Here is a 12669-nt window from a genome sequence, read left to right as displayed (position 1 = left end):
AAAAGGCATTGGGCTCGGGTCCAGAGCCTCTATAAGCGTAGCCTAGTACGCGTGCCTTTATAGGCGAGTACTATAACTACGGCAAAAAGGGCCACCGTTCTAAGGACTATTATAGTAATAAGGAATAACGGATAACCGATAATAGGGCGGCGAAGGCTTATGCCCGTGTTAGTAATATACACGCTACGCGTAACGACCTTAATAACGATATTCGGGTTAGAGAACTCTACTTATCAGGAAACGAGTCGGCGTAGGTAATAAGGGGGCTGGACCTATACCCGATAACCGGCTAGCGATTATAATAGGCGAGGTAGCGAGATCTATAGCGATAGTAATCCGTTACGGAAAGGAGATCGAGTTCCGTGTGGATTTAGATACCTATACGCAGGTAGATATTATTAGCCCGGCGTTAGTGGAACGCCTAGGGTTAAAACCACTCTTAGAGGTCGAGACTCCGGAGATCGAAGGCTTTGATAGTAGCCCGGCGAGGGTTCGCGGAGCGTACGGCTTAGTTTTCTATTTACTAGATATAAAAGGGCGGCCACGCCTATTAAAAAGGGTCTTCCTATATACGGATTAACCTAAGGGTACCGGATAATTACTACTCTTAAATAATAGCATAGGTTAGGAAGGTATTATAATTAATACGGCCCGCTAAATATTCGTCTACGGGCCGATCTTAATTATAGACCCTAAGCTATAGGCTCGCGAGGTTATCGAAAAGCAAGTAAAGGCGTATATTATATATATCGCTACCGCTACTATTATCGTACTAGGGACGCCGGATATAACTATTCCGTCTATAAATAACGATAAGGTGATATATAGACTAGTTATCGAATTACCGCCGGAAATCGCTAACTATTAGGACGTGTTTTCGGAGCAGGCTACGAAGGAGCCACCCTTACTAAAGGACGCTAAATACACGATTAACTTATAAGATAGGAAGGAACCGCTATTTAGGCCGTTATATCCCCTATCTTAAGCCTAGCTAGAGGAGCTAAAGAAGTATATCGCTAAGGGGATAGCGAGCGGTTATATCTAATAGTTAATAAGCCCTGTAGGCTCGCTAGTGCTATTCGTGCCTAAGAAGGACGGTAGCTTACGACTCTATATCGATTATTAAGGGTTAAACGCTATAATAATTAAGAATAGGTACCCCTTACCCTTAGTCGGCGAGCTATTAAATAGGCTCGCCGGGGTAAAGTACTTTTCTAAGGTGGATATCTAAGATACTTATTATAGGATCCGGATTAAGAAAAAGGACCGCTAGAAGATGGCGTTTAGAACGCGATACGGCCACTATAAGTACACGGTTATACTATTCGGGCTAATAAATACCCTAGCTACCTTCTAGGCGTACGTTTACTAAGCGCTTACCGGTTTACTAGATATATATTATATCGCTTACCTAGACGATATCCTTATATATTCCACGTTAAGGGAATAGTATATAAAGGACCTAAAGAAGGTCTTAGATCGGCTTTATAAGGCCTAGCTATACGCGAAGCTATTAAAGTATGAATTCTACTATAACCAAGTGGACTTTTTAGGGTTTATAATAACCCGTAAAGGTATCGCGATAGACCCGAAACGTGTATATACGGTCGCCGAGTAGCCGGCGCCTAAATTATTCCGAGATATCTAAGTTTTCCTTAGTTTCGCTAATTTTTATAGGAGATTTATTAAGGGATACTCTAGAGTCGCCACGCCGTTAACTACGCTATTAAAAGGCAGTTAGGCGGGTAAAAAGAAAGGACCTTTTAAGTTCCCGGATAACGCTAAGTAGGCGTTTAAGTTACTAAAGGTCGCCTTCGGGTTAGTAACTATTTTACGGTACTAGAACCTAGTACTGGATATAAGGGTCGAGATAGACGCCTCGAATAAGGCTATTTCCGGGATCCTAAGTTAGAAGTACGAGACTAGATAGCGACCGGTCGCCTACTTCTCGCGGAAGCTTTCCGAAACGGAGTAACGATAGGGCATAGGATAGTAGGAGCTATTAGCTATAATAGAGAGCCTCGAATATTAGCGCCACTATCTCGAAGGCACGGGATAAGCGTTCACGGTGCTAACGGACTATTAAGCGCTTAAGGGCGTACTAAACGCGCCGGCGCGGGACCTTCGTAAAAGGCTTGTTAAATAGGTATACCGATTATCGTTATTCGACTTCGAGGTTTAACACCGCCTAGGTAAAATAAACCCCGTAAACGGCCTATTAAGATGGCCGGATTATATAGTGGATAAGACGCTGTATAATAATATGCTTCTTACCTTATTATAAAGATTACGACTAGTTAGCGACCTCCCGATAAGCGTTTACTAACGGATCGCGAGTATCCACCTTACCCTAATAAGTAATATAGTAAAGATTATATACGTTTAAGCTGCTCGGGTAACGCTACCCGAATATAGGCCTAGTAAGTATAAGCGGGTATAGACTCTATAGGAGGGGGCCCTGCCTAGCTTAAGAGACGAGGACGGAAGAGGGCTATAACCCCTATATCTTACCGATAGCACCTAGCGTGTTATTATCGCTACTATTACCCGCTCCTAAATATAAGACGTGGGGTATAAGGCGACTACTTAGCGAAGGGTCGCCGATAAGATATCGCCGACGCTTAAGGCTAAGGCTAGGGTTACTATAATACCGGATTAGTATATCCTATATTCGGTGGCCAGAGAGCTAGCCAGGAATAAAATAGCAGGTCGGTATACTATTAGTAAGGAACTAGAAGATCTAGTTAGAGGGCTATAAACCACGGACCCGGATTATATATCCTTAATTAGGAATATTCGCTAAGGGACCGGAAAAAGGGCGGGGTACTCTCTCGGAGATAAGGATATACTATTATTTAAGGAGCGGTTAGTACTACCTATATAGGGCGCCCTAAGGGCGGAAGTCCTATAATAGCACCACGATAACCCTAGAGCCGGGTATATAGGAGCGAATAAGACGCTTAAGCTGATTTTAAGAAAGTTCTACTAGGTAGACTTAGCGGCGGATATTCGTGATTACGTCGCTGTATATTCGGTGTGTTAAGGGGTATAGGTGCTACGATATAAACCGTATAGATAGCTATAGACGCTGCCGCTACCTATATATCCGTTCTAGGAGATTAGTATAGATTTTATTACGGGTCTGCCGCCTATAAAAGGGGCCGATAAGTAAACGTATAACGCTACTTTAGTGGTTATCGACTAGTATACTAAGTATACCCTATTTATTCCTACGCGGAAGGACTTAACGGCACCCTAGCTAGCGGCGTTACTATATAGGGAGGTTAAGTGCCGATTCGGTAGCCCGGAGGGTATAGTAATAGACCGGGATAAACTATTTACTAGTTAGTTTTACATAAAGTTCTGCCGTGAGCGGGCGAACGCTTAGCGATTATCTACTATATACCACCTATAAACGGATAGTTAGACGGAACGAATATATTAGTTCCTGATTAAGTACCTGCGAATAATCGCCGGCGATACGATAATATAGTGGCCTGTTTAGTTATTAGAAGCAGGTTTCGCTTATAATAACAGCGAGTATTCCTCGCTTAGTATCTTGCCGTATAAAGCGCTATACGGGTATTATCCACGTATAGTAGAATATATTCGACCTAAGGACGATACCCGGGTATAAGGCGTTTAAGAATATATTAAGAAACTAGCGGAGGTTCGGCGGAAGGTCCGCGAATACTAGGCGCGTGCCACGGAGTACTAGGCTCGGCACTATAATAAGCGCTACTAACTATAGTAGTATAAGGTAGGCGATATTATTAGACTATTTATAAAGAACTTCCGACTCCGGTAAGGGTCGAAACTAGCACCGCGATATATTCGGGTATAAGTAACTAAAAAGATCGGCGAGTAGGCGTATAGGGTTCGCCTTCCTACGCCGTATATAAGGATACACGATATATTCCTAGTATCCTTATTAAAACCGTGGAAAGACCGAGTAGCCGTAGAGCTATCGGCGAAGGATCTCCCGCTCCTAAAGGAGGAGTAAGATAAATAGGAGGTAGAAGATATCGTTAGTTATAAAGAAGAATAAAGGAAAACGTTCTATCTTATAAAGTAGGTAGGCTAGCCGGTAGAATATAATACCTAGGAACTAGAGGATTACCTAGGAAACACTCTAGGGATCCGGAAAAGGTACTAGAAGTATAAAAAGCATATATATAAAAAGTAAGACGACTATAAGATAGTATAAGGCGCTAAAGGGTTATCGGATATAAAAATAAGAACTTAATTACAGGTTATAATAACCTTTTTCCTTAACGATAACTAGATAAAATAGGGTTAAGCCCTAACTAATCCTAAAATTATAAAACTATCCGTATAAAGTTTAACGCTATTTTAGGCGATTATTACTGGCGGTGGCTTAGCGAATAAAAAAAAATTTAGTTACTAAAACCGAAAAAGTCGGTCTCGTTACTAATAGCGGCGGCTACGATATCGTCGTTATTAGCGGGGGCCGGCTAGGTGGCGGGGGCACGATAACAGGGCGTACGAGTACACCGATAAGGGATATCGTCCTTATCCGATAAGGCAAACGCTAGCGGCGTATACGCGGTATTACTAGTAGGAGCCGGGGCGTTAATAGCCGATAAGGCGGCGGAAGCCCGATAATAAGCAGGATAGCGGGGGCGAGCCGTAATAGGATAAGGAATAGGTTTAATAGCCTCGTTAAAACTATCGCTAAAAGGATTATTATCACTATTAACGGAGGTATAACTATAGCGAGTAGCCGCTAAACGACTAGTAAAACGATAAGCCAGAGCAGGGCGTTAGGGATTATTAACGGCCGCTAAGAGGTCGGTAAGCCTATCTAAAGACAGAAACGCCTCGAGGCCTCGAAGGCGATCCTCACGATTAAATAGGCGGTAACCGTTTATCGCTAAGTCCTTAATAAAAGAAATAAGCGACTTAACGTCGCGGAGGTTACCCTCGTGAGGCGGGCGGGTTTAATCTAATAACGCCGACGCTTCGGCGTTATTAATACGACTAAGACGGTGTATAAAGTTAACCGTTATTATAGAGCGTAAGGATAAGATTTCGTTTAGAGCCAGTATTTAAGACTACTAATCGTTAGGAATAAGTAGCTAAGCGGTTAGCGATTAAACTTATATCCTTAGCGGTAAGCTTTTTCTTACCGTGGTCTATAACCACGCGGAACTATTTATAGGCCTTAGAGATACGCTTATAAAAGCGACGCCGGGCTATTAGCGTTAAATTATTATCTATTATATAAATACGCTTACTACTATTCTATAATAACTAAGCGGCACCTAGTATAAAATCAGGGATCTAACGACTAATTAGTATAAGAAAACGCCGAGAGGCCGGCGGATATATAGCGATACATTATCAATAACCCCGGGCGTAAATAACGCAACGGCTAGCTCCCGTGCCGTCGCCGGCCTTATTAAGGTAATTAATACTAATATATAAATCTAGTCGGGAGATATAAAATAAGCAGGGCGCTTTATCCCTAATAATAGATTCCTAACCTTTATCGGGATTATACTATAGCTTATAAAAAGCGATTATAACTTATAAGTTAACCGACGATATAATAATAAACGGTCAGCGTTAATACTAGTAACGAAGGTGATTAATAGAAGGATAGGTAAAAGAATCGCCGTATAATCGGCGCTTGTAATAATAACTAAAGATAGTTATAGGAGGAGAATTAAGAGCTACGGGGAAAATCACGTAAGGAACTATATACTTATCGCCGAACGGTTACCTAAGGCTAGGCATAATATCCGCGGAAGGTTAGATAACTATAGGCAATAATAAGCATCGCGGAGTTTCTATAGTAATATTCGGATAGATTATAAGGCATATAGTCGGCGATAGAACGCCGACGAGCAGGTAAATAAAGGAGCGGCCACTCTTTTTTCCTACGGGTTTTTAATAAGGGCTCGTATAGAACCAGATAGATATAATTAATCGCGATAAACGCGTAATTAAAGGCATCACGATAATATAAGTCTGCGGGACTAGACTTATCCGGGGGGGGGGCAGTATAATAAGATAATCGCAGACCCACCGGTATATAGTCGGACCGATAGCCGCGCACGGACCACTAATCCGAACCTATCTCTATGCGTGCGTTAAGGGATCAGTTTAATCCCTTAAGTTAAAGTCTTGGTTTAAAGTCAGCGCTTAGTTAACGAATATACCGCGATTACTCTGCGGTACTAAGCTATCGAGCCTTTCCTGTAATATCTTTTCCTTGACTGAAGTCTACGGACTTTCCTTTCGTTATAGTATTATCCGCCTTTTTAGAGACCGGAGGGGGGGCCGGTAAATTCCCCCTCTTTAATTAACTTACGGCCATAGGTTATACCTTTTTTATAATAAGTTCTTTTTATCCTCGCGTATTCCTTATAGTATATTCGTGTAAAGGTCCGTTATTTTTATTAGCGGGGCCGTATTCTGCTTTAAAGGCGTCTAACGCTTTAGTCTCCTTTATGATATCTAGTAGTTCCTAAGTGGGGTCCGCATAACCCGCCTATTATATTAGTACTTCGCGTCGTATACCACGACCTCGCCGTTTATTCCGCGCGTATAGAATACTCTCTACTTCCTACTCCTCGTTACTATAAAGGGCGTCCCAGATCGGTTCGGGCTAGGGGTCGGTTACGATATATCCAGGGAGGGGGTCGCGGCTAGCTTATTTTAGGATATTAATATAAACGCGGGGATATATCCCTAAGGGTATATTTAACTCGATAATATAGGAGTTAATTACTTTTATCACCCTATACTTTTATTATAACTAGCTTAGCTTTTTTAAAGGCCTAGGCATAAAGTAGTTAGCTATAGATAGCTAAGCGAGGTCTTTTACTTCGAAGGGTTCCGCCGGGAGTGGCCGCTAATTAATAGTTTCCTTATCTTGTAGTTACTTTAAGGCTATAGCTACCCGTATAAACTCTATAGCCCCTATAGGCGACTTAGTCGATTATAGGCGGTAGCCTTTTTCGGGTATATAGGTAAGAGGTTATCGACTTAGATAGGGTTAATATAGAACCCGTATTCTAGGAAAAAAGGCCTTAGCTAGGTTATTAAGCTTTTCCTATTATTAAGCGATAACTACGCGGCGGGTAATAAGCGACCCTAGTCGTCCTAGGAATAGTATACGAAGGTATAAAGGTAGGCCTAGATATCTTAGTTTAGTCACTTAGGTCCTTTATCGGTTTAAGGGTAATAAGCCGTGCTAAGTCGCTACTTAATCCTTATGATTTTATGAAAATATCGCTAAAACCTCTTAGTCTAATTTAAGCCTTAGTTATTAACGATTAAAAGGGGTATACCGTGGAACCTAAAATAGCAGCTTAGGAGGCGTTCTATATAGCCTTCTGCTTTTATTATTTCTATCGCTTTTAACGTTACTAACTTAGTTAGCCGGTCCGTGATTACTTATAGGAAACCCGCCCAGCCTTTACCAGTAGGTAGTAGGTCCATTATAAAGTCTATTATAAGGTAGCTACGGATTCGCTCTGGTATAGGTAGTGGTTTTAATAGTCCGTGCTCCGTGTTCTGTTATTAATTACTCCTATTATACGGGTTATAGTTATGGACGAACTTCCGTATATCCTTATTTATACCCGGCTAAAAGAACTATTAGGCTATTATAGCGATTATATTCTCTTTACCCGGGTAGCCGCTAATAATAGAGTCGTAGATCGCTTATACTAAGCGTCCCCTTAGTAGCGAGTCTTCCTTAAAGCTCGGGACCTAGAGATAATCCCGGAAGGTTATATACCCTATAGGGTTAAGGGAGTATTCCGTGATCTATAATCGTAGTCTAAGGGACGGGTCGAAGCTATAAGCTCTCGCGGTGATCGCGGCGAGAACCCCTTAGTATTAAGGGTCGGTTGTTATAGTCTTATCCTAGAGTCGCTAAAGATCTTTATTTACTTCGAATACGCGCTTAACGGAAATCCTCCGTATAACCGGCTCGGGGACCGTTATAGGGATCGCGGTATCGGGTATTAGTTAAATTACTTATCCTTATTCTTAATTATCCGAGTAGTCCTTTAGGGCGTCCTGTTTATAATAGGAGAGCGTGTCCGCCGTGAAGTTCTTAATACCTCGCTAATACTTTAATATAAAGTTAAACTAAACTAATTCGCTAGCTTAACGGCTCTGCTTTTTAGTAAGGGACCGTTTAGTTATAAAGTACTCGAGCGCTTTATAGTCTGATAATATTATAAATTATTCGTAGCTAGTTAGTTCTGCCTTTTAGGCGAGTATATAGCTTATAATAGCTAATATCTCCCTATTATAAATAGGGTAGTTATAGTCCGCTAGGGTAAGCTTATATAAGTAGTACGCGACTATATAATAACGTCCTTATTTATTTACCTAGGATAGGATACCACCTAATACGTAACCCGAGTAGTTAGTCTTTAATATTATTTTATGGTCCGGGTTCTATAATTATAAGACGGCTTTTATTTAGAAAAGTCGTTTTAGCTCCTTAAAAGCGGTATCTTTTTCGGCCTCCTACCTAAAGAGCCGGTCCTTTTTTATTAGTGCTAAGAGGGGGGCTATAATACCTATAAAGTCGTAGATAAATATCTAGTAGTAGTTGGTGAACCATAAAAAGCTTTATACTCCCTTTATAAAAGTAGGCGCCTCTTAGTCGCGAATAGCCTTTAGTTTCTCGGGGTTATAAGATACGCTCTTATTTACTATAATAATAAACCCTAGATATTTTACTATTATTATACTAAGCTCGTATTTAGCCGGGTCTAGGTTTAGGCTGGCGTTTATAAGCCTATATAATATTAGCTAGAGCTTCGCTTCGTGGTCCCTATAAGATCTATTAGAGTAGATTAGGATATCGTTAATATATATAGTAACAAAGTTATTAAGGAACTCCTATAGCGTTTAGTTAATATAGCGTTAGAAGGTAGCGGGTACGCCGCTTAGTCCGAAGGGATATACTAGCTACTTAAAGAGACTAAACCGTGTCCTAAAGGCTATTTTACTCTTATATCCGGGAGCTATACGGATCTTATAGAAGGCAGCGACTATATCGAGCTTCGTGAACCACTTAGCGCTAGCTAGGTTATATAAGGTCTTAGTGATTAAAGGGAGGGGGTAGAGATCTTATTAGGTGATCGCGTTTAAGGCTTTATAGTTATAATAGAAGCGTAACCCGCCCCCTGGCTTTTTTACGAATAGGACCGGCGCGGCCGCCGCTAAGCTATTAGCTTATATAAATCCCTTATCTATTAGGTCGTTAAGCGTTTTCCGGAGTATTAGTAACTTCTCCTTTAATATACCGTAAAGGGGCCCCTATAATAGGGTTAGCTTAAGTCTACTAGGACCTCGCTTTAGGGTGATTTTATAATCGATGCCTAGTCGGTGAGGGGGTAAGTTATTAGCCTTATAAGGCGTAAAGAGGTCGCTAAACTCTTATAGTATACTTATAGGGATATAGTTCTAAGGGTTTACTAGTTCCTTTCTATAAAGGGCCTTATCGATATCCCGTATATTAACGGCACGGATTAAGGCGTTAAACTCGTCTTTTTCTTTTCCTTTTAACCTCTTTCTTATCCGTTATATTATAGCCGTAAACACCGATCCTAAGACTAGCCTTACCTCGCGGATAGCTTATATATCGGCTAGTTTTTTATTGCCTACTAGTCGTAGGTTAAAACTGGGGACTCTATGGTATAAGCTATGATTCTTCGCGTAATATATAACGTCGTTATATTCTAGCCACGGCTTCCCTGGGAATATATCCTAATCTAGTCCTTTTACTATATAGGCGAAGACTCGTTATATATAGCCGCTAATCTTAAGCTAAAACGCGGCGATCCCGGCGTTAGTGGCCGGCATAGACGTATCCGAGAATGCTTTTAGTAGTCGTTTTCTCTTATCGATTAATAGTAACTCAAGTCTTTAGGTAAAGCGTTTATTTATAGTAGTATAGTAGTTATAACCCCTATCTATAAGAGTATAGATATATGTCTTTTATTTACTTATGTTAGTATTAGAGCTAAGTCGCCGCTAGCTAGGTGTTTAAACGCCTCCTACTCCTACTATAGAGCGGCTATCGGCTTTAATACCCGTTTTTATATTAAAGCCATTCTTTTTCCGACTTTTTATTATCCGACCTATCCGAGCTTATAGCGATATCGCTATCCCCGGCCTAAACCTTCGCTACGCGGGCGCCCTTAGCTTTTAAGCCCTTATCCCGGGACTTATAGTTTATATAAATATATCCCTTCTTCCTATATCCCTAGCACTCCTAGTTATTATAAGGTTAGTTTATAGTCGTGTCGGGTTAGACCTAATTAATCCCGTTTATCGCGACGTATTAGTCGGCGTTAGACTCTTAGTTCCGGGTTCGATTTAGTATATAAATATTCCGACTAATTAGGTATAGGCCTTTTAGCCTTTAGGCGATACTCCAGACCTTAGTAACCTAGCTTAGATAGTCGTGGGGTAACTTCGCGGTGACTAAGGCGTTATATAGTTTCTGGCTTGGGGCTTCCTCGAGGAATATAATCTTTATTAAGTCTGCCTATTCGCTACCGCCTACTTAAGTGATCCACTTCTCGAATTTACGTAGGAACTACGCGAAGGTCTATTCCTCGCGTTATTTAAGGGAACGTAATATAAAGGCCGCGTAAGGCTATTGATTCTAGTCCTTATATATACGGTCTGGGTAGGTAAGGAACGATTCTGGGTCGCGGGTACCTCTTAGCCCCCTAGCGGCGTAAAAGGCTAATACTACTTACTAAGCACTCCCTTCTAGGCACGAGTTAATATAATACTATATTTCGGCTTAGTTATTAAATAAGTGTTTATCTAGCTAAAGCTTATTAGATATCTGCTATAACTAAGTAGGGTACTTTATTCGCCTTTTACTAAACTTCGCGGGGTATAATAAAGGCTTAGTATATAGCGGATATAGTTCCTGCGAGACTTTAATTTAGGGGGAAGTAAAGGTCGCCGGGGTAAGAGGACCTGTTACTGACTTTATAGGTGTGTTCGGAGGGGCTCCCTCTAAGGGAGGCGCGAGGTTAAGAGTAGGTTATTACGGGGCCTAGGTATTCGCGAGACCGTCTATAAGTCGTTAGAGCAGCTCTTATTATGAAGCTATCTATTCTTATAAGTGACCGGACCGAGTATAGTATTAATAGCTTCGGTAATCCTTTTATCCGTTTACTTAGCTAGCTTAGCGGGGTTTATAAGACCGCCGCCGCCTAACGGTATGTTCGTATCTAAGTCTATACTAACGTAGCGCGTGAGGTTCGCTAGATTCTAGTTATATAAGCGGCTAGTTATAGGTTAATTATACTAAGTAAGGCCGAATAATTATATTAGCTAGAATTAAGGAAAGGAAAGGGAAAGGTTTATAGAGGAGTATAGGATTTACTAGGTTTATACGAATTTACGGTAAGGGCAGCGCGAGGTCTAAGAGTCGGACCTACGTGCTAATAAGCGGTTCCGGCCTTATACCCGAACTATACGCTTGAGGGGTTAACCCGTGATATTAAAGGCGTAAAACTATCTGATCGTAAGTCTAATAGAAGACCTATTCGTTATACGATTATAAGATTTTGGGTAAAAGGGAAGATACCTAGCTAACGCTGTTAATTGCGTAATAGATACCTGGCTCGAGCCCTCTTAAAAGAAGCTATAAATTACTTTATAAACCGGGTACGTTATTTTGGTAACCGGACCACTCTTATCGTATAGTCTTTACACGATAGTCTTAAACGGTATATCCACTCTTCTATAGGTAATCTAGTAACTATTTTCCGTAGCTTAATGCTATACTAAAGAAATTAAGATGAGGATGTATCTTTTGAGAGGGCACGCCGAAGTAATAAAGGAGAACTTACTATAGCCGGTGTTGGTTTTAGCCTTATCAGGTGATAAGTCGTCCTATAAATACTTAAACGAATCAGGATTAAGCTTTATGCTCTAGAAAATACGTAGTAGGGGAGGGTATCGCGACTATAGCCTCTATAATACTAATTATAACCCTAGTAGCCTTATACTATTACGACCTTTTTAGGCCTGCCTTACCGGGATATACTATCCAGGCACCTACGTGACTCCGAGCCGCTTAGTATTATACTTATTAACGTCTATTAGCAATAGAATCCCACCGAGGGTAATACTAGTACTACTCTTAAACATTACCTACTCAGTCTCTTTAATCCAATAGTTATGCGTGGCAAAAGCCGGCTAAGAGAGGCTATAGAGATATAGTGGGGAGAAGAGGCGAGGGCCAGAATAGTAGAAGGCGGTCTTATTAGTGTCTAAAATCTCGGCTACGGAAAAGCGGCGTGATACCCTCCTACTATTAACCACTCCGCCTGCCCTAACCCTAGGTTATAAGCCGGGCATATAAGCCTCTCGGTAGTCTATATAAGTCTTCGAGCCTCTAGAGACGATTAAAAAGGCAGCCTTATAGGATTATAAATTAGAGCGTATTTCGGCTAAGTTTAAGCATAGAATAGATACGTTAGTAAGGAGCGTAGAATAGAGTTCCTTAGAGAACAGGGAAGGTAGGAATAAGCTGGCCGAATTAAAGGCTATAATCGCAGGGGGCATATTAGTTTAGTAGTTCTACGATTAATACAAAGGTTCTACGATCAATACAATAGTTCTAGGATTAATACACGAGTTCTA

The sequence above is a fragment of the Sodiomyces alcalophilus genome (assembly GCF_042370955.1).
Source record: "Sodiomyces alcalophilus JCM 7366 unplaced genomic scaffold ACRALscaffold_1, whole genome shotgun sequence".
Taxonomy (NCBI): domain Eukaryota; kingdom Fungi; phylum Ascomycota; class Sordariomycetes; order Glomerellales; family Plectosphaerellaceae; genus Sodiomyces; species Sodiomyces alcalophilus.
The sequence above is the reverse complement of the archived record's forward strand: the minus strand, read 5'-3'. Positions refer to the sequence as shown.